Here is a 24,279-nt window from a genome sequence, read left to right on the forward strand (position 1 = left end):
GATGCCAATTGAATTACAAAAAGGTGTTGGGTTTTCAGAGCTTTCTGGAGTTGTTGATGAGGGCCACTGCTCAGGGTTACCCAGCTTCATTTGTCAAAGTTGAGACTCACATCCCCACATCACTCCAAAGCCTGTGGCTACCACCATCCCCACTTCTCTGGAAGTGAGGACATCGGCACAGAGAGGTGGCCACAGCCTTAGGTTTTTGCACCCGAAACTAAGACTTTTCCAGCACTCAATGCTGGTGCTTCGGATGCAGACTCTAGTGACTTTTCTCAGCAGTGGGGGATGAGTTGCCTGCAGCCATCTGCCTTTTCTGACTTTGCCACGGGTCTGGGGCTGTATGTGCTGGCTCATATGGTACTTAGAGGGAAGAGGCCTGAGATTAGCTTTACCCAGCAAACTCGTCATCTCAGGGTCTGTGGAATACTGCCCATCACAGTTGTGTGGAAAGCTGGAAGTTGGGTTATAACATTGAATTCAGCCCGGCTTTTTTGTTTCCAAACAGAGCTCACTTTCTGAAGATCCCACTCTTTCTCTTCTTTAACTGGATTTCATAATAAAGGGTTTGTAAGATATGAGATCTGAGTCTGGAATCATCTAAGAAATCTCTTTGAAAAGAATTGGAAAATGACCTGTGTCCAGAGGACAAATTTAAGTATCATTCTTATTTGATTTCATTCACTCAGCAAACATTAATGGAGTGCCTCGTGTACTCTATGTGAGGCACTGGGGATTCAGGGTTGAATAAAACACACCTCTTGCACTCAGGAAGCTCACAGACTAACTGATACCGGAGGCAGAGCCACCTCCAAAAACAACATATACAGCAACGTGAATAGACAGGGGGAGCCCAAGAAGAGAAGGGGGACTCAGCTGCTGGGTGGGCAGGCGTGGGATGTGGTTTCACAAAGCAATGACATTTGGTGTGTGGCTGGCCACTGTCTCCTCTTAGCTTCCAGAGGTCCACAGTCTTGGTTTTCTTCCTCCCTCCCAGGTTTCTTCTCAATCCTACTTCAAAATGTTGACATTTTCAGGCTTCAGCCCAGGGCCGGCTTCTTTCCTTTTCCTCTCTCTACATTCTCTCACAAGGTAACCTTGTAACCGCCCAAGGGGTTCACCTTGCCCGCTGCCTAGACAGAGCTGATTTATCAAGACAGGGGAATTGCAAAAGAGAAAAGAGTAATTCACACAGAGCCCGCTGTGTGGGAGACTGAAGTTTTATTATTACTCAAATCAGTCTCCCTGAAAATCTTATGACCTCCAGAATAATGGCTGGTAATATTTAGAATTCCAGCCCCTCTCATTCTAACTTGGTGGCTGGTAGCCTTCATTCATTTTACAAGAACAGTTTAGCTTTTGGGAAGGGCTATTATTTAAACTATAAACTAAATTCCTTCCCAAGGCTAGTTAAGCCTACGCCCAGGAATGGATGACAGGTTAGAGGTTAGGAGCAAGATGGAATTGGTTAGGTCTGATGTCTTTCACTGCCATAATTTATTTAGTTATAATTTTGCAAAGACAGTTACAGCCTCATTCATTTCCTTCACATTAACTACCTTCCATATGTGAACAACTCTTCCAACTGCATGTCTAGCCCATATCTCTGTTGAACTTCAGACTTGAATGTCCGTTTGCCTCTTGTCATCTCCATTTAGGAGTGTGTAGACACCTCAAAATTAACATATTCAAGTGGGAACTCATGATTCTTACCCCTCAAACCAATTCCTCTTCCATCCTACCCATCTCAAAAATGCTACAATTGTCCACCTGACTGCTTAGACAGAAACCTTGTTTCTTTCTTCTCCCTTGTCCCTGACACCTACATGACCAGCCAAATCCTATCAATTCTCTTGCCAAGGTATATTTTGATTAATCTACCACTTTCCATCTCTCTACCTCCTTTTTAACACAGGCCACTGTTATGTATTCTTTTATGTGATGGTCAGTCCAGTGTGATCACAAGAGGAGACACAGGAAAAGCTCAGGAAAAAACAATGTTTATTATGCTCACGGGTCCCAAAGACAGGAGGCATAGCACACCATATGGGACCACATGGGACCACATGGGAAAGACACGAGGGTGGTAAGGAGACAGAAGACAGGCAGCAAGGGGAAGACTGAGGCCAGAGCCCTTATTGGGGTTTCCATGGGAAAGACAGCGCAGGGTGAACACTTTAGGATGGACTAGTTTGAGTAATTTCAGAGGGCTTTAAGCTCTAGGGATGGCCCCTAGTTGTCCGGTACCTGGCCCTGATGGGATGCTTAAGGCCAAGTCATATTGCCTCCTGGGGTGTGCAAGGCAGGTGAAGATCTACAGCTCAGGATTGGTTCATTTGTATATCAAAGGCATGCTTCTAGCTGAGCCCTGGCTATCTCTAAGAACTGGCTAGTCATAGAAGAGGACATTATCTCCTCAGCCAGAGAGGTTTTTGAAGATGTGAAAACATCATAACATATAGCCAAGAAAAAAACATGTATGCAATACAGCCACCCCTTCGTTTTGGCCATCAGAGTAGTCTGCCACCTCATTCTCCACGCTGCTGTCAGCTCTGATCCACCCTCCACACCCCAGCACACAGGCAGGCATCTCTGCATGAAGTTAAATCTGGTTATTCTCTGGCTTCCAAGGTGCTTGTGGCTCCCTTTCCTCCCTCCCATGCCTTTCATGGTCTATTTGCCCTGTCCGCCATCCTGTTGCCAACTAGCACCCCTCCTTGGATCCAGCCATGCTGAGGTGAGAGTATTTTTCTTCTTTAATGCTGTCTGTTTAAATACAAGAAGTTTTTTCACCTGTCAGCCTGTTACATATGCTGCTCCCAAAATAGTCTCATTCCTTCTTATGGTGCTTTTCATCCTTTTCCATCCCTCTTTATCCCTTGGGACTCGACTTTACTTTTACCTACACAGTGAGCCTTCCCTGATCACCCACATTAAAGTACTTCCTGGCCTGTTATTCTTCACACAGCACCCCTGCTTTTTTAAGCAGTTTCACGCAGCGATCAGGGAATATCTATGCACCTGCTGTGTATCATTTTTTTTGCTTGCCTGTGAGTGTGATGGGGCTACGCTGGGGGTAGCTGGGAAGTGGATGAGGCCTAGCTTGTAAACCCAGGGTCATTTTCTCCTCTGAGCAAGGGAATGTGTTATCAGTATACCACGGGCATGGAGGTTGGGGATGGGGTGGCTCCTCACAGTCACGAGATAAAAGGTGGGGCGATCAGACTGGGGAGGCAACTGGAGTCCCTGGGAACCATGTACAGCTACTTCCATTGTCTCCTACATCCATGGCAGATAGGGATACCTCCCCTCTGAGCCCCAGTGTGGCCTTAGCACCCTTGCCAATGCAGGCAGCCTCCTCTATTAACCAAATTGGCATGATCTGCCACTGCAGGTCTATGCAATTTAAGGTAGAACAGACTCCTCAGCTCTAGTTAGATCATCCTAAATGTATCCTTTTAGAAAGAATTAGGTGGGCATGTAAATTAGTTCAACCATTGTGGAAGACAGTGTGGTGATTCCTCAAGGATCTAGAACCAGAAATACCAGTTGACTTAGCAATCCTATTACTGGGTATATACCTAAAGGATTATAAATCATTCTGTTATAAAGATACATGCACACATATGTTTATTGCAGCACTATTCACTATAGCAAAGACTTGAAATCAACCCAAATGCCCATCAATGATAGACTGGATAAAGAAAATGTGGCACATATACACCATAGAATACTACGCAGCCATAAAAAAGGATGAGTTCATGTCCTTTGCTGGGACATGGATGAAGCTGGAAACCATCATTCTCAGCAAACTAACACAGGAACAGAAAACCAAACACCGCATGTTCTCACTCATAAGTGGGAGTTGAACTATGAGAACACCTGGACACAGGGAGGGGAACATCGCACACCAGGGCCTGTCAGGGGATGGGGGGCTAGGGGAGGGATATCATTAGGAGAAATACCTAATGTAGATGATGGGTTGCTGGGTGCACCACCATGGCACGTGTATACCTATGTAACAAACCTGCACGTTCTGCACATGTATCCCAGAACTTAAAGTATAGTAGTAATTTTAAAAAAGAATTGGGTAAAAGCATTTTTAAAAAACCGCCTCTTGAAGTTCATTGATTTAATCTGTTCTTTTTTTTTCTCCCCTCTTCTTTTTTCCTAGGAGAAAATAATGAATGTCAAAGGAAAAGTAATTCTGTCAATGCTGGTTGTCTCAACTGTGATCATTGTGTTTTGGGAATTTATCAACAGGTAATTATGAAACATGATGAAGTGATGTGGATGAAAATACTGCTTTGATTCTATCCTACTAGTATCATCCAAGTTGCCAGGCTGAATTGAAATTAGGATTAACTAAAACCATAAATAAGGGATTCCACCCTTCCTGAATCCCTAAGCCCTGGACTGTCTTTAAAATCGTTAGCTCTCCCAAGTGACTTCTGGCTAACTACTTATCTTCCTTCCTGCCTTGTTCCTAATATCATAATTTTTGTAACAGTAGGCTAGATCCAGAGAAAATGAGATCAAATTAAGCCCAATGTAATTTTAAATAACTTGTATAATCAAATATGGAAATTACCTTAAGAAATTTCGGACAGGAATTCCATGAGAAATCCACCCTGAATTTTGAAATCCTGAAATATTTGCAGAGTTTAAAGGAGCAACTTAAGTTGTTGACTTTTGCTGCAAAATACATACTGAATTGCTAGTGATTCATTTGTGCCTGGCTAAAATCTTTGAGAGAGAGAGAGTGTGTGTGTGTGTGTGTTTAACTTTGAAAAGCAAAATGAATTAAGCATTTCTAAGTTTTCAAATTCATCTATGGATTCACCCCAAATATATGAGCTACCTCTGTGCCTTTTGAAACTACAATGCCTTGGACATTCCAGCTGGAGAGGCTTCTGACAGAAGTCTTCACAAGCAGCCACAGAAATGCCTGATGCCTTTGACTCAAAAGACTGGAAAAGCTCAGCCTTAAGGTTCAAAAAATCTACTGTACAATTGAGTTGTACAGAGCTATTTTGGTACCATTAAAATTTTCATAGCGGAGTGTTTCAGTGGCCCCCAAGTTCAAGATGGTAGCCTGGATTAACATTCGAATATCTCTTTTGATTCTTTTTTTTTTTTTTTGAGACAGAGTCTCTCTCTTGTCACCTAGGCTGGAACACAGTGGCATGATCTCGGCTCACTGCAACATCTGCCTTCCAGGTTCAAGCAATTCTCCTGCCTCAGCCTCCTGAGTAGCTGTGATTACAGGCGTGTACTACCACGCCCAGCTAATTTTTGTATTTTTAGTGGAGACAGGGTTTCACCATATTGGCCAGGCTGGTCTTGAACTCCTGACCTCAAATGATCCACCTGCCTCGGCCTCCCAAAGTGCTGGGATTACAGGCGTGAGCCACCGTGCCCGGCCTCTTTTGATTCTTAAATTCTAAGATTTGATGAGCTAGGAGGACTGTCTTGGTTACTAAAAATGGAACCGTGCCTTTAGGTGCATCAGTAGCAGAAGAACTCTCCGAATGCTGGAGCCATTAGTCCCTGTGGTGCTGCACAGATGTAACCATTTCCGGAATGTTGCTTTGTTTCATTCTGCACAACTCATTTTAAGAAAAACATGACAAACTAGAGTGTGACCAAGTTAAAAGGGTCTGGAAACTAGGTCTTTTGAATTGAGAAAACTGAGGGGATTTAGTTCAAAGAAGAGATGACTCAGAGTTTTGTGTGGGGACCCTGGAACTCTCTTAGGCAACTGAGGGCTGAGGACGTTTCCCACTCAGACTCTAGAGCTAGGCTGCTCCTTGGGCAAGTTACTCAGCCACTCTGTTCTTGTTTAGTTTCCCTATCTTTAAAAATTGGGGATAATAGGCTGGGCATGGTGGCTCACACCTGTAATCCCAACACTTTGGGAGGCCAAGGAGGACAGATTGCTTGAACCCAGGAGTTCAAGACCAGCCCTGGCAAAATCACAAGACCCTGTCTCTACAAAAGTAAAATTAAAAAGTTAGCCAGGCATGGTGGTGCGCACCTGTAGTCTCAGCTACTTATGACGCTGAGGTGGGAGGATCACTTGAGCCTGAGAGGTTGAGGCTGCAGTGAGCTGTGGTCCTGCCACTGCACTCCAGCCTGGGTGACAGAGTAAGGCACTGTCTCAAAAAAAAAGTTGGGGGAGGGATTATAATAGTACCTGCCTCATAGGGTTGTTGGGAGAATTAAATAAGTTATTGTGTATAAAGCACTGGGAAGCAATGCCTAGGGCTTAATAAACAATAAATGCTAGCTGTCATCCTCCTCCTTCTCTTCCTCATCATCATTTTAGTTCAGGCCACTATAACAAAGTACCACAAGGTGGTTTAAGCAACAGGAATTTAATTCTTTCAATTCTAGAGGCTGAGGAGTCCAAGATCCCCAGTGAGGGCTCTTCCTGGCTGGCAGATGGCCACCTCCTCCCTGTATCCACACGTGATGGAGAGCAAGTAAGCTACTGCCTCTTCCTCTTCTTGTAAGGACACTAATTCCTTCATGGGGGTCCTACTCCCACGACCTCATCTAAACCTAATTACGTCCCAAAAGCCCCACCTCCAAATATCATCGCACTGAGGGCAGGGCCTCCACATACGAATTTTGAAGAGATACAACATTCACTTCGTAACAGTCATCATCATCATGATCTGCTCCAGAGGGCAGAACAAGAAAGGAGATTTTGGTAAATAGAAGAGCTCTAGCAGTTGGAAGAGTCCAACAGAAGAACAAGTACCCTTTGGGGTTCCTGCTTGGAGTCGGAATGTCTGCTTGGATAACCTTCAAGCTCTGAGTTTGAACACTTGATCAGATAACTTTGGTGTTTGGAATTGTAGCCAGAGTTGTACGTGCATAACTGAGCCAAAGGCTGAAACGTGCATGTATATACCAGCCTCTCTGGGCACACTCTCTCTGCATGGTAGCCAGAGCAGGTTCTGGCTGCTCTTCAGGCTAATCGTCTGGCACCTGGACTCTGGCCACAACATCCTCTGATGTGCAGAATCCACTTGAACATCTGCAAAAAACTTCAAGGGGAGGAGTTGTTTTTTGTTTTTGTTTTTGTTTTTGCCACTTCACGAATTGGCCACATGATAGGTTGAGGTGAGCCGAGGACACAAACCTTACACAGGTAGGCAGCACTAAGCTAAAATGGATTAAAAATAACTAACTCAAGCATGTCAACCAATTAGTAAATAGAAGAATTGTCAGTAAAGCGTATTGAAAGAATATCATCTAGGATAGCATTTGATTTCAGGCTGGATGAAAAAGTAATCTTCGAATTTTAGAGAATTAGAGGAAGCCTTCAAAATTATGATGAAATATTCATGATGGTGGTGATCATGATGGGAACTACAAGTTATTGAGGGCATGTGCCAGGACCCTTGCTATGCATTACCTCCGATTCTTTTTGTTTTGTTTTGTTTTTGTTTTTGTTTTTGTTTTGAGATGGAGTCTCAGTACTTTGGAAGGCTGATGCAGGCACATCACTTGAGGTCAGGAGTTCGAGATCAGCCTGACCAATGTGGTGAAACCCCGTCTCTACCAAAAATACAAAAATTAGCCAGGCATGGTGGTGTGTGCCTGTAGCCCCAGCTACTCAGGAGGCTTAGGCAGGAGAATTGCTTGAACTCAGGAGGCAGAGGTTGCTGTGAGCCAAGATCGTGCCACTGCACTTCAGCCTGGGCAACAGAGCAAGACTCCATCTCAAAAAAAAAAAAAAAAAAAAAAACCTCAAGGAGGCAAAAATTATGTTTGGCTTGGAGGAGGATCCATTGTTCTGCATCCATTCACAAATATTTATTGAGTATCCACTATGTACCAGGCACTGTGCTAGGATCATATCAAGCAAGGCATTGAAAAGGTGGCATTTGAGTGGAGGCTTAAAGCATGAATACATGTTTAAAAGCCACTGCAATGTGGATATTGCTGTGACCATTGTGCTGTTGAAGGATTCTGGAGAGGAGGGTAAGGAGAAAGGTTGTTGAGGAGATATGAAAAGTTGGTGAACCTGAATCTATAAATCCATGGCCTGAGTGCCAGGTAGGGTTATGAGTGCTAGGTTGCAGCACTTGTAGGGGCTTAAGAGTCTCACTGCCTTCATTAGTTAAAGAAATGCTTTTGGGGGCTGTTCTATAGAAGGCTCTGAGTTGGCCATGGCATTAGGCTCTGCAGTTGATGCTTTTTTTTTCTGGAGGAAGATAAATCCTGGGGGAAGGATGTCTGGGCCACGGCATTTCCGTCCTTTCAGGGCCTTCGTCATCACCAGGCACCTGAGTAGGTGGCAGGAGAGGACCCATCTCTGCAATGGAGAGCTGTCTTCTTTTTAAAAGAGCAAACAAACAAACAAAAACAAAACAGAATTTGAGGCCAGGTATGATGACTCACACCTGTAATACCAGCACTTTGGGAGGCCAACGGGGGTGGATCTCTTGACTCAGGAGTTTGAGACCAGCCTGGGCAACGTGACAAAACCCCGTCTCTACAATACACACACACAAACACACAATTTGAGATTTTGCAGAAAACTGTTTCCCCTTGAGATCCTGAAGTGGAAATTTCCATCCTCCTGATGTCATTGGTTATGCCTCAAAGGAAGGTAGAAACCAGGAAGCAGCTAAAACCCAGGCTCTTAGCTCAGCCCCGGGCTCAGTGATAATGGTTACAAAATCGCCTTTCTCAGAATTAAAAGTAACATGATATGTTTTTATTTCTTTTTTGCTTTTAGCACAGAAGGCTCTTTCTTGTGGATATATCACTCAAAGTAAGTGCTTTGAATTCTAGATTTCTAGGGGATGTTTCCCACAGCCACTCTGGCACCCCCTACAGTCCATTCTTCACACGGCAGCCAGCCATGGTGTTTGGCCAAAGTCGGAGGGGTGGGTGGGTGGATTCCTCGGGATCTGGAATGTTATTTCTGCAGCTTCTGTAGACTTATCTCTATAGAACCATGGCTTGTATCTTGCCCTCAGTTCTCCTCAAAGTTCTCTTAAGCAGTGTCATTTGGGGAACATTCCTGTCTTGCTGATAAAAAGTATCCGGGGAGATATTGTCTATTATTCTGCCCTTTAAATGTTATATAAAGATCCATGCAAGAAATTGCTCTAAGAATAAAAATCAGGAAAAAAATTTGAGCCTCTTGAGAAACTAGTGTGTATCATTAAAATTTTCTTTTCGTATTTTTTGAAAAGAAAATGAGAGCCATGTAAACCTTTATATTTCCAATGGTTGGGTTGGTTGTCAGAAAGCTCAGAACAAAGTATTGCACTTAACTGCTTGTACTTACCCCAGCCTTCATTTCTGATATACTTTATCCCCTGGTGTGAAATCCTGGCTTTTGTGCCCACATGTCATGTGACCTTGGAAATTTGCTGAAATCCACCCAGCCAGTATCTCAGCTCTGAAATGAAAGTAAAGGTGAAACTTTTCTTTGGGATGACTGGGGTCATGTGAAAATATATACCTGGGTGATGAAATCAATGTATCTCTTTCTGTTCTCTCTTGTGTTTTTTATTCTTGTGTTGTTTTTCTGTTTATTGTACCTACGTATTGGAAGCCATCTCAAACACTTCCAAGAGTTAATAGGCTTTAAAACAGGTTTCATAATATTATGCCTGTTCATGAGTTAGCTCACCACCGTATTTGTCCATCGGACTTTCCTCTTTCCCCATCCTCCAGAAGGCCCCCACCTTTTCTTTTCTTTCTTTTCTTTTTATTTTTTTTTTAATTTTCTGAGATGGAGTCTTGCTCTATTGCCCAGGCTGGAGTGCAGTGGTGCCATCTTGGCTCACGGCAACCTCCTTCTCCTGGGTTCAAACAATCCTCCCGCCTCAGCCTCCTGAGTAGCTGGGATTATAGGCACCTGCCACCACGCCCGGCTAATTTTTTGTGTTTTTGGTAGAGATGGGGTTTCACTGTGTTGGCCAGGCTGGTCTTGAACGCCTGACCTCAGGTGACCAGCTGGCCTTTGCCTCCCAAAGTATTGGGATTACAGGCGTGAGCCACCGTGCCTGACCCCCCACCTTGAAGAGACTTTCACAATGAATGAGACTGTGGAAATTTTCTCAAATGGGTGGCTATAGTGGCTTCTAAGTAGTTTCCTGAACTTCTTGCTCAGTGACCCTCAGATTTCCTGAGGCTGTTACTGCTAACCTTTGGGCAACCCGAATTTTTCTCTAGACTTTTACAACAATCTGAATTCTGCTGGTTTTAGCTAAAGAAACATAGAAACATGCATTGGTTTTTCATGAAGCGTATAACTTGTTACAGTCATTTTCAACTCATAAAGCTCTTATATGTATGCTATTTCATTCAGTCTTCAAAATTACCTTCATGGTAGGTCTGTTATTAGTATTATTAACTATACTTTTTGGAGGAGAAAGCCAAAATTCAGAGAGGGAAAATGTCCTATCACAGTCACACAGCTAGTAAGTGGCAGATCTAGAAATCAGGTTTATGCATTAATACCACCCCCACTCCAGCCCCCTTTTCCCTTCTCTTCCTCTAGGGCCCCCAGGATGAGCTGAGGGCTGGGGGCTACCCAAGGGAGGAGAGATTGAGGGAGTCTCAGGTCTGTTCTCTCTCATTCAGCTAGAGTGTCTCATTTCTGTCTGTTTTATAAATTGGCATTTTAAGTTTTTTTATTTTTTTAAAGTAATCTCGGCTATAGAAAGAATTTGGAAACCCTAAGTTTGGGGACACCACATTTTCTAAAAATATTTGTAAACTTTTTCATTTCTTAGAAACCCAGAAGTTGATGACAGCAGTGCTCAGAAGGGCTGGTGGTTTCTGAGCTGGTTTAACAATGGGTAAGGCGATCAGACAGCTGTCAGTGTTTGCCCACCCACCTGGTGCTTGCAGAGGGTCCACACACAATGGTTTCATGTTCATGACCTTCTCAGTCACTCATCTTTCTTGCTTATTGAAATTATATGGAGAGAAGGACTGTGTGGTAGATAGAGCTCCCTCTCCCCTCTCCCCTCTCCCCTCTCCCCTCCCCCCTCCCCCCTCTCCCCTCTCCCCTCTCCCCTCTCCCCTCTTTCCACGGTCTCCCTCTGATGCCGAGCCGAAGCTGGACGGTACTGCTGCCATCTCAGCTCACTGCAACCTCCCTGCCCGATTCTCCTGCCTCAGCCTGCCGAGTGCCTGCGATTGCAGGCGTGCGCCGCCACGCCTGACTGGTTTTCGTATTTTTTTGGTGGAGACGGGGTTTCGATGTGTCGGCTGGGCTGGTCTCCAGCTCCCAACCGCGAGTGATCCGCCAGCCTCGGCCTCCCGAGGTGCCGGGATTGCAGACGGAGTCTCGTTAACTCAGTGCTCAATGGCGCCCAGGCTGGAGTGCAGTGGCGTGATCTCGGCTCGCTACAACCACCTCCCAGCCGCCTGCCTTGGCCTCCCTAAGTGCCGAGATTGCAGCCTCTGCCTGGCAGCCACCCCGTCTGGGAAGTGAGGAGCGTCTCCGCCTGACTGCCCATCGTCTGGGATGTGAGGAGCCCCTCTGCCTGGCTGCCCAGTCTGGAAAGTGAGGAGCGTCTCTGCCCGGCCGCCATCCCATCTAGGAAGTGAGGAGCGCCTCTTCCCGGCCGCCATCACATCTGGGAAGTGAGGAGCGTCTCTGCCCGGCCGCCCATCGTCTGAGATGTGGGGAGCACCTCTGCCCTGCCACCCCGTCCGGGATGTGAGGAGTGTCTCTGCCCGGCCGCCCTGTCTGAGAAGTGAGGAGACCCTCTGCCTGGCAACCGCCCCGTCTGAGAAGTGAGGAGCCCCTCCGCCCAGCAGCCACCCCGTCTGAGAAGTGAGGAGCGTCCTCCCTCCTCGTCTGGGAGGGAGGTGGGGGGGTCAGCCCCCCGCCCGGCCAGCCGCCCCGTCCGGGAGGTGAGGGGCACCTCTGCCCGGCCGCCCCTACCGGGAAGTGAGGAGCCCCTCTGCCCGGCCAGCCGCCTCGTCCGGGAGGGAGGTGGGGGGGTCAGCCCCCCGCCTGGCCAGCCGCCCCGTCCGGGAGGCGAGGGGTGCCTCTGCCCGGCCGCCCCTACTGGGAAGTGAGGAGCCCCTCTGCCCGGCCAGCCGCCCCGTCCAGGAGGGAGGTGGGGGGGGGTCAGCCCCCCTCCCAGCCAGCCGCCCCATCCGGGAGGGAGGTGGGGGGGTCAGCCCCCCGCCCGGCCAGCCGCCCCGTCCGGGAGGGAGGTGGGGGGATCAGCCCCCCGCCTGGCCAGCCGCCCCGTCCGGGAGGGAGGTGGGGGGATCAGCCCCCTGCCCGGCCAGCCGCCCTGTCCAGGAGGTGGGGGGGGCGCCTCTGCCCGGCCGCCCCTACTGGGAAGTGAGGAGCCCCTCTGCCCGGCCAGCCGCCCCGTCCGGGAGGGAGGTGGGGGGGTTAGCCCCCCGCCTGGCCAGCCGCCCCATCCGGGAGGTGAGGGGCGCCTCTGCCCGGCCGCCCCTTCTGGGAAGTGAGGAGCCCCTCTGCCCGGCCAGCCGCCCCGTCCGGGAGGGAGGTGGGGGGGTCAGCCCCCCGCCCGGCCAGCCGCCCCGTCCGGGAGGGAGGTGGGGGGGTCAGCCCCCCGCCCGGCCAGCCGCCCCGTCCGGGAGGGAGGTGGGGGGGTCAGCCCCCCGCCCGGCCAGCCGCCCCGTCCGGGAGGGAGGTGGGGGGGTCAGCCCCCCGCCCGGCCAGCCGCCCCGTCCGGGAGGGAGGTGGGGGGGTCAGCCCCCCGCCCGGCCAGCCGCCCCGTCCGGGAGGGAGGTGGGGGGGTCAGCCCCCCGCCCGGCCAGCCGCCCCGTCCGGGAGGGAGGTGGGGGGATCAGCCCCCCGCCCGGCCAGCCGCCCTGTCCGGGAGGTGAGGGGCGCCTCTGCCCGGCCGCCCCTACCGGGAAGTGAGGAGCCCCTCTGCCCGGCCAGCCGCCCCCTCCGGGAGGGAGGTGGGGGGGTCAGCCCCCCGCCGGGCCAGCCGCCCCGTCGGGGAAGTGAGGGGCGCCTCTGCCCGGCCGCCCCTACTGGGAAGTGAGGAGCCCCTCTGCCCGGCCAGCCGCCCTGTCCGGGAGGGAGGTGGGGGGTCAGCCCCCCACCCAGCCAGCCGCCCCGTCCAGGAGGGAGGTGGGGGGGGTCAGCCCCCCGCCCGGCCAGCCACCCGGTCCGGGAGGTGAGGGGCGCTTCTGCCCGGCCGCCCCTACTGGGAAGTGAGGAGCTCCTCTGCCCGGCCACCACCCCATCTGGGAGGTGTACTCAACAGCTCATTGAGAACGGGCCATGAAGACAATGGCGGTTTTGTGGAATAGAAAGGGGGGAAAGGTGGGGAAAAGATTGAGAAATCGGATGGTTGCTGTGTCTGTGTAGAAAGAGGTAGACATGGGAGACTTTTCCTTTTGTTCTGTACTAAGAAAAATTCTTCTGCCTTGGGATCCTGTTGATCTGTGACCTTACCCCCAACCCTGTGCTCTCTGAAACATGTGCTGTATCCACTCAGGGTTGAATGGATTAAGGGCGGTGCAAGATGTGCTTTGTTAAACAGATGCTTGAAGGCAGCATGTTCGTTAAGAGTCATCACCACTCCTTAATCTCAAGTACCCAGGGACACAAACACTGCGGAAGGCCGCAGGGTCCTCTGCCTAGGAAAACCAGAGAACTTTGTTCACTTGTTTATCTGCTGACCTTCCCTCCACTATTGTCCTGTGACCCTGCCAAATCCCCCTCTGCGAGAAACACCCAAGAATGATCAATAAAAAAGAAAAAAAAAAAAAAAAAGGAATTAACATTTCTGGCCTGGCACAGTGGCTCACCTACAATACTAGCACTTTGGGTGGCTGAGGTGGGAGGACTGCTTCAGCCCAGGAGTTCAAGACCAGTCTAGGCAACATGGTGAGGCCCCATCTCTATAAAAATAGAAAAATTAGCCAGACATGGTGGTACATGCCTGTGGTCTCGGCTACTTGGGAGGTTGAGGCAGGAGGATGGATTGAGCCCAGGAGGTGGAGGCTGTAGTGGGCAGTGATCATGCCATTGCACCCCAGCCTGCATGAGAAAGCAAGACCCTATCTCTAAATAAACAAATAAACACATTTATTTCCTTAAACACTTTTATTTTTTTAAAAGTTTATTTTTCTTTGAATTTTCCCTCCTGTGTGTCTCACAAGGAAGGCTTGTTTCCTTATAAAGAGATCTGGTGGGCTTAAAATGAAGAGCTTTCTAAAAGTCCTTCAAAATTAGCATGTTAAAATTTTTATTGTGCTATGTATAACTTATTATAACCACAACCAGAATTGAAGTGTAAAAGTTTTTTCTTTTTTCTTTGAGATGGAGTCTCGCTTTGTCACCCAGACTGGAGTGCAGTGGTGTGGTCTCGGCTCACTGCAATCTCCACCTCCTGGGTTAAAGCAATCCTCCCATCTCGGCTTCCCGAGTGGCTGAGACTACAGGCATGTGCCACCATGCTCGGCTAATGTTTTTGTCTTTTTTTTTTCAGTAGAGACTGGGTTCACCATGTTAGCCAGGCTGGTCTCAAACTCTTGACCTCAAGTGATCTGCCCGCCTCAGCCTCCCAAAGTGTTGGATTACAGGCGTGAGCCACCGCGACTGGCCAAGTTTTTTCTTTTTAACTTACATATATATTTCAAAAGGAATGGAAGAACTTGATCAAATAACGAGAAAATACCCAGCACAGTAATATCTACTAATTACTTTTTCTCAAACTGCTACCTCTTCCCTTTCTTAAAAAACCTTATCAAACAACAAAAACCCTCTTCAGAAAATCTAATGCAGCTATAAAGTAAAATGTTAAAAACTGATCCTTACTGATGTCGAGATTAAACATTTTACTGGCCGGCTGGGATTACAGGCATGAACCACCAAACCTGGCCACATGTTAGGTTTTAAATCTAGAATAAACATTCCTTGTTAACGAGAATAAAATTGTTTACCAATAAAAAATCTTTGTCATATAAAAAAAAAAAAAAAAAAAGAAATTATATGAAGAATATTTTGTGAGTAGGACTAGGACATTTGAGGGTTGGTTTTGTTTTGAGACAGGGTCTCACTGTCACTCAGGCTGGAGTGCAGTGGTGCAAACATAGCTCACTGCAGCTTCAAACTCTTGGGCTCAAGTGATCCTCCTGCCTCAGCCTCACGAGTAGCTAGACTACAGACATGCACTACCACATCCAGATAAATAAGTTTTTCGTTTTGTTTTGTTTTGTTTCAGTTAACTTGGGGGCTGAGGCTTGGGCTGAAGTTTATTTATTTATTTTTATTTTTTTGAGATGGAGTTTTGCTCTTATTGCCCAGGCTGGAGTGCAGTGGCATGGCCTCAGCTCACTACAACCTCCACCTCCTTGGTTCAAGTGATCCTCCTGCCTCAGCCTCCCAAGTAGCTGGGATTACAGGCGCCCACCACCACACTCGGCTAATTTTTGTATTTTTAGTAGAGACAGGGTTTCACCATGTTGGCCAGGCTGGTCTCTAACTCCTGACAGGTGATCTGCCCAACTTGGCCTCCCAAATTGCTGAGATTATAGGCATGATCCATCATGCCTGGCCTGGGTTAAAGTTTAGATTGCAGGAAAGACAATCATAAACTAAAATGTTCTTAGAAGAATTGTCTTATCAAGTTTCCCTCACCTCCCCTGAAATAACCTGAGGGTTGCTGGGTCATTAAATTGTTAACTGTGCTGACTTGGAAGGGTAATGAGTTGAGTACTGCATCTTTTCATCAAAAATATGTCTTTATGAATAAACGCTTAGTGCCTAGAGCCTTTTTCTGGTCAGTTCACTTAGTGCATGCATAATCTGCCTTGGAACACATTTCCACAAGATATTCACCAGTTCTCTGACCACCGCAATCACCTTCCCTGCCTTACCTGGTTTACTTTCCCTTTGTACTTAGGATCCACAATTATCAACAAGGGGAAGAAGACATAGACAAAGAAAAAGGAAGAGAGGAGACCAAAGGAAGGAAAATGACACAACAGAGCTTCAGCTATGGGACTGGTTTAATCCAAAGTAAGAAAAGCGGCGTCACTCCCTGTGCAGCAAATCCATGGCCCTGCAGGGGGTGGTGCGGCAGTGGAGGCAACAGTGCCATTGAGAACATTCCTGATTTAGGAGAAAGAGCCTTAGCATATTAGACCTTTAACAGTAGACATATGTATATGTGCATCTATTTGATTGTGATGTAAAGTATATTTCTCACTGTGAGTTATGGTCAAAAACACTGTGCTAGGCATTGTGTTAGGGAGAGGAGACAGGAGAAATCAATCAACATGGTTGTATTTGAGAAGTTCATGGTCTTATAGGGGTCGTTACTGTAAAACTATTATTTGCCTAGATTGGTAGGAGGCAGGATCAACTGGAAGGATGTGGTTCTGGGAGTGAGGAGATGGGAGCTGTCCAGGGTGACTTTGAGACCTGAGAGACTGGTGGGTGGTGGTGCCATTGGCCAGAAAGGGGACTGGAGGAGGAGACACAGGCCTCAGAGCTGGGGGAGGTGGGGACCTCCATTAGGAATGCATGTGGATGCAGGTGCTTATGGGACATCTGGACAGAGTCACAGGGTGCTCCTGAGCTTAGCAGATGGTATGTGCTGGAGATGTGCAATGAGGTATCATCAGAGTAATCAGGAGAGAATGGAATCCTTTTTTTTTAATTTGATTTTTAATTGTTATTCATTTTGAGACAGGGTCTTGCTCTGTCACCCAGGCTGGAGCGCAGTGGTGCAATCGTGGCTCACTGCAACCTTGACCTCCCAGGCTTAGCCTCCTAAGTAAGGAGGCTTGGTGTGCGCCACCACGGCCAGCTAATTTTTAATTCTTTTGTAGAGACAGGGTCTTACTATGTTGTCCAGGTTGCTCTTGAACTCCTGGGCTTCAGTGATCCTCCCACCTTGGCCTCCCAAAGTGCTGGGATTACAGGTGTGAGCCACCATGCCCAGCCTGAAAATAGCATCTATCCCATTGTGAAGGAGCTTGGGCTCTGGAAAGACTGAATATGTTCTGGCAAGTTCTCTTATTGTTTGGGGATAAGGGATCCACGCCAGTGTGGAGGGATGGGAATTTTGGCTTCCCATATGTCATTTGATGATCTGCACAACAGGGTAGGCATCTCTGAAATGCTAAACCACTCATAGAAATGTGAGAAGATGGAAGCATTGTTGCTTTGATAAAGCCCCTTAGATGGGGGAATGAGACTCCCCCAGGGACAGGCTAGATGGGCCAGAGATGGTCCCCAAAGGCCCTTCTAAGGAGAATGGGGCAATTTTACTGTGGCACTTGTTCTTTGCTGAGCAGGACTTGGGAGGTGGGTCTGGGGCTGAATGACTGGGGGCAGAGAGGAGGGACAGACCATAGTCACCAGCTTTCACCCTCTTCACTCTTCCCCTTGCATGGCTTCATCTCCAAATGAATAGGGAGCAGATATTTATTTTTAATTTATCTTATCTTATCCTTTATTTATTTATTTACTTATTTGAGACAGGGTCTCATTCTGCCACCAGGCTGGAGTGCAGTGGCACAATCATGGCTCACTGTAGCCTCCACCTCCCAGGCTCAAGTGATCCTCCCACCTCAGCCTCCCAAGCAGCTGGGACTACAGGCATGCGCCACCACACCTGGCTAATTTTTGTATTTTTTGTAGAAACGGGGTCTTGCCATGTTGCCCAGGCTGGTCTTGAACTCCTGGTTTCAAGTGATCCCCTGCCTCGGCCTCCCAAAGTGCTAGGATTACAGGCATAAGCCACTCCTTCTGGACACAAGCAGATTATTTAAAGAATGTTGGTTTGAAGTGGCACCAAATTTAAGTCTTCTCAGGGCATCTAAGTCTATTTCTTGCATAAATGAATGATTGGATGAAGGAATGGATGAACAAATAAACACACTTTGTATAAATGTATCCTTTTTGGCTCATGCCTGTAATCCTAGCACTTTGGGAGGCCGAGACAGGTGGATTGCCTGAGCTCAGGAGTTCAAGACCAGCCTGGGCAACATGGTGAAACCCTGTCTCTACTGCAAAACAAAAAATCAGCTGGGAGTGGTTGTGGGTGCCTGTAATCTCAGCTACTCAGGAGGCTGAGGCATGAGAATTGCTTGAACCCAGGAGGCAGAGGTTGCAGTGAGCCAAGATCATGCCACTGCACTCCAGCCTGGGCAACAAAGCGAAACTCTGTCTCAAAAAAAAAAAAAAAAAGTATCCTTTTCTGTAAACTACCTAAAACCACAGTATATTGTGCATATTTCCATATCAAGGTCGCTTTGCTTCCATGACACCACATCCTCATTTGTGACCATCTCCCGAGAGGGGCAGCTCCTTCTTCCCAGCTGTCAGGGATTAGAGTTTATGGGAGCTAAGTCCAGCATCCTCTTCTCTGTTCTTTATATACTTTTTTTTTTTTTTTTGAGATGGAGTCTCGCTTTGTTGCCCAGTCTGGAGTGCAGTGGCGCAATCTCAGCTTACTGCAAGCTCTGCCTCCCGGGTTCATGCCATTCTCCTGCCTCAGCCTCCCGAGTAGCTGGGACTACAGGCACCCGCCACTGCACCCGGCTAATTTTTTTGTATTTTTATTACAGACGGGGTTTCATCGTGTTAGCCAGGATGGTCTCAATCTCCTGACTTGGTGATCCACCTGCCTCAGCCTCCCAAAGTGCTGGGATTACGGGCGTGAGCCACCACGCCCAGCTTATACACCATTTTCCAATGTGCTCTCATCCATTTTCATGGCATTAGGTACCATTAGTGAGATTAGATACCATCCTACATTTAAATCTTTAGCCCAGATTTTGCCTTTGAGCTGTGACTTGTGTCTACCTGTCTGCCTGACATCTCTGCATGTCTCACATGGCCAGAATGGATTTCTCAATTCCACCCCACCCTTGTTCTCCTCATTTCCCATCCCAGTAAATGGCTCAAGACACACAGTCTGGGAGACCTTTTCCTCTGTCTACCTCACGGTCTAATTCATTAGCATGTTCTGTCAATTCCTCCTCCGAAATCCTTTCCACTTCATCCCCTTCTCTCCACTCGACAGCCGCCATGCCATCCCTGTTCATGTTGCCATCAGCTTTTCTCTGTGTCCTCGTTTAGCCAACCTGATGCTGCTTAGAGGGAATTCAGTCAATAATGAGTTGTGTTGGACGCAGTGGCTCATGCCTTTAATTCCAGCACTTTGGGAGGCTGAGGCAGGAGGATTGCTTGTGTCCAGAAGTTCAAGCCTAGCCTGGGCAACTTAGTGAAACCCTGTCTCTTCAAAAAAATAAAAAATTAGCTAGATGCATTGGCGCATGCCTGTAGTCCCAGCTACTCAGGAGGCTAAGGTGGGAGGATCACCTGTATTCCACATCTTTTTTTAACCTACTCCATGATTCATAGAATTTTAATGCTTCCGGCTGGGCATGGTAGCTCACGCCTGTAATCCCAGCACTTTGGGAGGCCAACGTGGGTGGATCACCTGAGGTCGGGAGTTCGAGACCAGCCTGACCAACATGCAAAACCCAGTCTCTACTAAAAATACAAAATTAGCCAGGTGTGGTGACCCATGCCTGTAATCCCAGCTACTCAGGAGGCTGAGGCAGGAGAATCACTTGAACCCAGGAGGCAGAGGTTGCAGTAAGCCAAGATCACACCATTGCACTCCAGCTGGGCAACAAGAGCCAAACTCCATCTGAAAAAAAAAAAAGAATTTTAACTCTTCTTCTACCCACCCCTTGGGTACCAAAATGTGCCATAAATAAATATATAAAATTTAAAAGCTGCCAATAACCTAGGAAGGTGTGTGCTTTGGTTAGGGGGCCCTTTTATTTTGGGGGAAGCTTTTGTGGAACTTCTCACACTGGCATCACACCGTTGCATGTCCTACGTGGAAGGAAAGCATCTGAGCAGCTCTTTCCTGGCACTTTTTCCTTTCTTTTTAGTGCCCCATCTTTGTGATCTTGGACTTCTCTGGCAGTTGACATTATCAAAGACTAGCTTTTCACATGTGTGAGCTGCCCTCCGTCACTTCTTTTTTGGGGGGTTTTGTGGGTTTTGATGACTAAGACTCCTTGATGCAGCGGTTCATCCAGGAAGCTGATCTTGATCTCATTCTCCCTCCGCCCCCATCTCCCCAGCTGCCTGCATTTTCAGGCTGTTGTGTGGCTTTGTAGTCAGGGTCACTGACCTGTTGGAATTGTCAGTGGAATCAAATAATTAACAGCTGGGAAATAGAATATTTTAATTTTTAATTCAACATAAATTTTTAATGTTGCTATTTTTTCTTCCAGCTTGAAGGAATCCAAATAACTAAACTGGACTCTGGTTTTCTGACTCAGTCCTTCTAGAAGACCTGGACTGAGAGATCATGCAGTTAAGGAGTGTGTAACAGGCGGACCACCTGTTGGGACTGCGAGATTCTCAAGGGGAAGGACTGGGTCTCATTTCTCCCATCTCAGCGCTTAGCAGGATGACCTGGTATAGAGCAGGGAACTGGGAAATGTGGGTCAGGGGATCAGACACCCCAGTTGGGTCTTTTATATAAATTAAATGGCAAAAGGCTCCATACCCTTCTCCTTCTTTCCTACCCTCCACTTTATCTGCAAAATGGGAATGATGATAACACCCACTTCATAGAATGGTCATGAAGATCAAATGAGAGAATAAAAGTCAAGCACTTAGCCTCTGGTGCACAATAAGTATTAAATAAGTTATACCTATTCCTCCTTTTCCTTTTTTAAAAATAATATTACCAAATGTCCAGCTTATACACAGTTACAAGACTTAGCTAGTGGGCTATGTTAGAGCTACTGAAAGATCTTTGACAAGCTAAAACTAAGATGCAATGAATGAGGTGTAACGAACAAGAGAGTTTTAAGTTCAGAAATGGTTACAGAAGTATAAGACAGCTGTGTGGGTGTTTTTTGGTTTTTGGTTTCTGGTTTACAATCTCGTCATTCAACAAAGATGGGAGTTTTATAGAACTAAAAGCACCATGTAAGCTACTAAAAACAACAACAAAAAAGGCTCATCATTTCTCAGTCTGAATTGACAAAAATGCCAATGCTAATAAAAATGATTACTTTTTATTTTATATTGTTGTTTATTTATTTATTTCGAGATGGAGTTTCACTCTTGTTGCCCTGGCTGGAGTGCAGTGGCGCGATCTTGACTCACTGCAACCTCCGCCTCCTGGGTTCAAGCAATTCTCCTGCCTCAGCCTCCCAAGTAGCTGGGATTACAGGTGTGCACCACCACGCCTGGCTAATTTTGTATTTTTTTAGTAGAGAAAGGGTTTCACCATGTTGGCTAGGCTGGTCTTGAACTCCTGATCTCAAATGATCCACCCGCCTTGGCCTCCTAAAGTGCTGGGATTGCAGGCATGAGCCACCGCGCCCGGCTTATTTTTTAAGTGGAAATAGGGTTACCTTTAGATCTGGACAAACCTGGGTTTTAATCCCAACTTCATCAGCAGAGAAATGAAAAGGCATATAAGAAATAGTGTACGTGGTAGCTCAGCTCAGAGCATGGACTCCAGAGTCAGAAGATCTTGTTTAAATCCCAGCTTTAACCCCTACCAGCTGTGCAACCTCAGGCAAGTTGTTTGACTTATCTGTGCTAGTTTCTTCATTGATAAAATGGGAATCAAAATAGCACCTACCTCAGAAGGGTGAGTGAGCCCTTTGCACAGTGCGTGGTCCCAAAGGAATTGCTCAGTGTGTGTTAGCTTGCATCATTAGTGACCAGCTGTTTGGCCTTGGACAAGATAATAAGCTGCTCTGAGACTTGGTTTTCTTCCCTGGACCATGGACATGATACATTGCAGGGCTGTTGCACAGACTAAATGAGAAAGTGTATGTGGTGGGTGCCTGGCACAGGTTGGTGCAGAGTGCACAGTAGCTTCTTTCATGATTGAAGGAAACCAAGGGCAACTGTGTCCTCCATGCAGCAGGCGTACCTGGGGTGCTGAGGGCAGAGCTAAGTCTTAGAGTTTGAGACTCCAGACAAGATGTGGTGAACCAGGAGAGCACCCTGAAAGTGTTTCCCCTGTCTGCCATCTGGACAAACCTGGAGCAATTTCAGCATTGGGGGTGAAATGTAGGAAGCAGGCCAGTTCCAGCTGTGGTGGAATCTGGGAAGCAGACTAGATGTCATGCCTGCGGCTGGGGTGGGAGGGCAGAGTCAGCTCAAGAACTACAGGGTGCAGCGTTTGGGGACAAGGGACAGGAGGCCTGAGAGGAGAGTCTACTGAGGCCCCTTTTCCACTCTGAGGCTGGGATGAGGCAGGGGATGACCCAGCTGTACTATCAGCCTCGCTGTGGGAAAAACCCAACTTTGCTGATGGGTAGGGCGGTTCTGTGAAAACCCAGGCCTCCACTGGCCGTGCTGGCCCGACGTATTTGCTAACCTCTCCTTGACAGCCTCACCAGGACCACGGCAGTGCAGCCAGTAGGGATCACCAGGACTTTGCCCCAATCACTTGCCTTCCTGGGGTTGAACTAAGACGCTGCCCACAGTGAATCCAGTAAAGTACAAGCAAATGCCAAGCAGGGTGCCAGGCCCATACTGGGGTTTGAATCTAAATGACCCTGTGCCAGTCTCTGCTTCCCAATGGGGAAAATGCAGCCACCTCCTGAGCCAATAGGGAGTCAGAGCCTCCCCCTGCCTGGAGCTCCACCCTCATGCTGGGGCCCCTGCGGCTCTGTGCTTTCTGCATTTACCCTTCAGGACTTCAGGGTTTTGTGCTTTGTTATAGCTTCCTGTTTTGCTTTGGCCTTGCCAAGTCCCGTTCCAGCTCTCTGAGCACAGCACAGAGCCCTCTCTCTCACCCCTTTTGTGTTCCTAGTAAAGATGCTCCTGGTCTAAGGAGAAGGTCCTTGCCAGAGCCCTAGGCTCCAGTCTTGGCCTTGCTGGGCCTCCGTCAAATGCCTTCCTTTCTGGCGCCTTTGTCTCCTGGTTTGTAAAGTAAGCAGTAACATCAGAATCCCTTTAATCTGGGGCCCTTTTTGTCCAGTGACCAGGTTCCCACCCAGATATCTCTTCTAGCAAAAGGCAAATGGAAACAGCTTTTTCTCTTTCTAATCTAATGTCACTCTCTCATCCGCCTGTATCAAGGCTTAGGATCTCCTTAGGCTCAGATGACATCCACAGGGATAAATAACACCCAAAGGTGCTACTAGTAGCTTAGGAAGGGGCTGGGAAAGTAGGGAAAGGGATTTAGAAGTAGGAAGAGAAAAAATAAAGTAGAAGAGGTAAGAAGGTATGAGATGTAGAGATAAGAGCCTCATAAGGGCCCCCCAAAATAGCCCTGAGAGGGCTAGGCCCAGTGGCTCACGCCTGTAATCCTGGCACTTTGGTAGGCTGAAGCTGGCGGATCACCTGAGGTCAGGAGTTCAAGAGCAGCCTGGCCAACATGGTGAAACCCCATCTCTACTAAAATTACAAAAATTAGCCAGGCGTGGTGGGGCACGCTTATAATCCCAGCTACTTGAGAGGCTGAGGCAGGAGGATCACTTGAACCTGGGAGGCAGAGACTACAGTGAGCCAAGATCCTGCCACTGCACTCCAGCCTGGGTGACAGAGCGAGATCTGTCTTAAAATAAATAAATAAAATAAAATAAAATAAAAAGATAGCCTTCAGAGGCACCTGAGCCAAAGCCTCATCTTCCTTACCCAGAAGATGCTACCCCTGCAAATGGCATACCTCCCAGCCAAGTGTTTGGCGTTAAGCTATAGTCAGGATTCAAGGACAGTCCCTGCAGATCATAGCTGACCCCCCTTATCCTTGGACAGTCTCTGCCCCACAATGGCAAAGCTGCCCTGACTCAGGGAACTCTACGTTTTATCACCAGGAAACACCCAGAGGTTGTGACAGTGACCAGATGGAAGGCGCCAGTTGTGTAGGAAGGCACTTTCAACAAAGCCATCCTAGGAAATTATTATGCCAAATAGAAAATTACCGTGGGGTTGATGGTTTTTGCTATTGGAAGGTAGATGTCACTGATAAAACTGTCCTTGACTGTCTCTTGTTCCACTGTCAAAACATTTGTGTGGAGACTCCTGAACTGATGGAAGCCAGTCATGATTTTTTGATTTATTAGATAGGAGAATGTTTTCATGGAACTGGTTCAGTCTCCTTTCTGCTGAGGCCCTAAAATGCTGAGAACAAAATAATAGTAGGTAAGTCCACTCATTCCTACCTCAAAATGAGGGCCTTGGGTTGCAGGAAAACATGTCTGTTCCACCCACCAAGCCCAGGGTCAACAGCATACCCACAACCACCTCCTCCCTGACCACCATGGCTTCCTTTAGAA

General features: G+C 47.7%; 1 long non-coding RNA gene and 1 pseudogene across 4 annotated transcripts in view; one reads left to right on the plus strand and one right to left on the minus strand.

Moving 5' to 3' along the window:
- GGTA1 (glycoprotein alpha-galactosyltransferase 1 (inactive)) overlaps positions 1-24,279 on the plus strand; it is a 58,677-nt pseudogene that overhangs the window by 27,564 nt on the left and 6,834 nt on the right. Inside the window, 5 exon segments of one of the 2 annotated variants that reach the window (NR_132139.1) lie at positions 4,175-4,263; positions 8,756-8,791; positions 10,770-10,835; positions 15,894-16,009; positions 20,257-21,059. The product of NR_132139.1 is annotated as a glycoprotein alpha-galactosyltransferase 1 (inactive), transcript variant 1 (transcript). 2 annotated transcript variants of the gene reach the window in all.
- The window catches only part of LOC117974360 (uncharacterized), a 96,831-nt gene continuing 81,267 nt past the window's right edge, over positions 8,716-24,279 (minus strand). The window contains exons 3-4 of one of the 2 annotated variants that reach the window (NR_187182.1): positions 23,926-24,124; positions 8,716-9,427 (exon numbers count right to left, since the gene is read on the minus strand). This is a non-coding gene — a long non-coding RNA (uncharacterized LOC117974360). The remainder of the gene's footprint in view (positions 9,428-23,925; positions 24,125-24,279) is intronic. The other variant, NR_187183.1, reaches the window with a different exon arrangement.

This window comes from Pan paniscus, chromosome 11 (assembly GCF_029289425.2).
Source record: "Pan paniscus chromosome 11, NHGRI_mPanPan1-v2.0_pri, whole genome shotgun sequence".
NCBI lineage: Eukaryota > Metazoa > Chordata > Mammalia > Primates > Hominidae > Pan > Pan paniscus.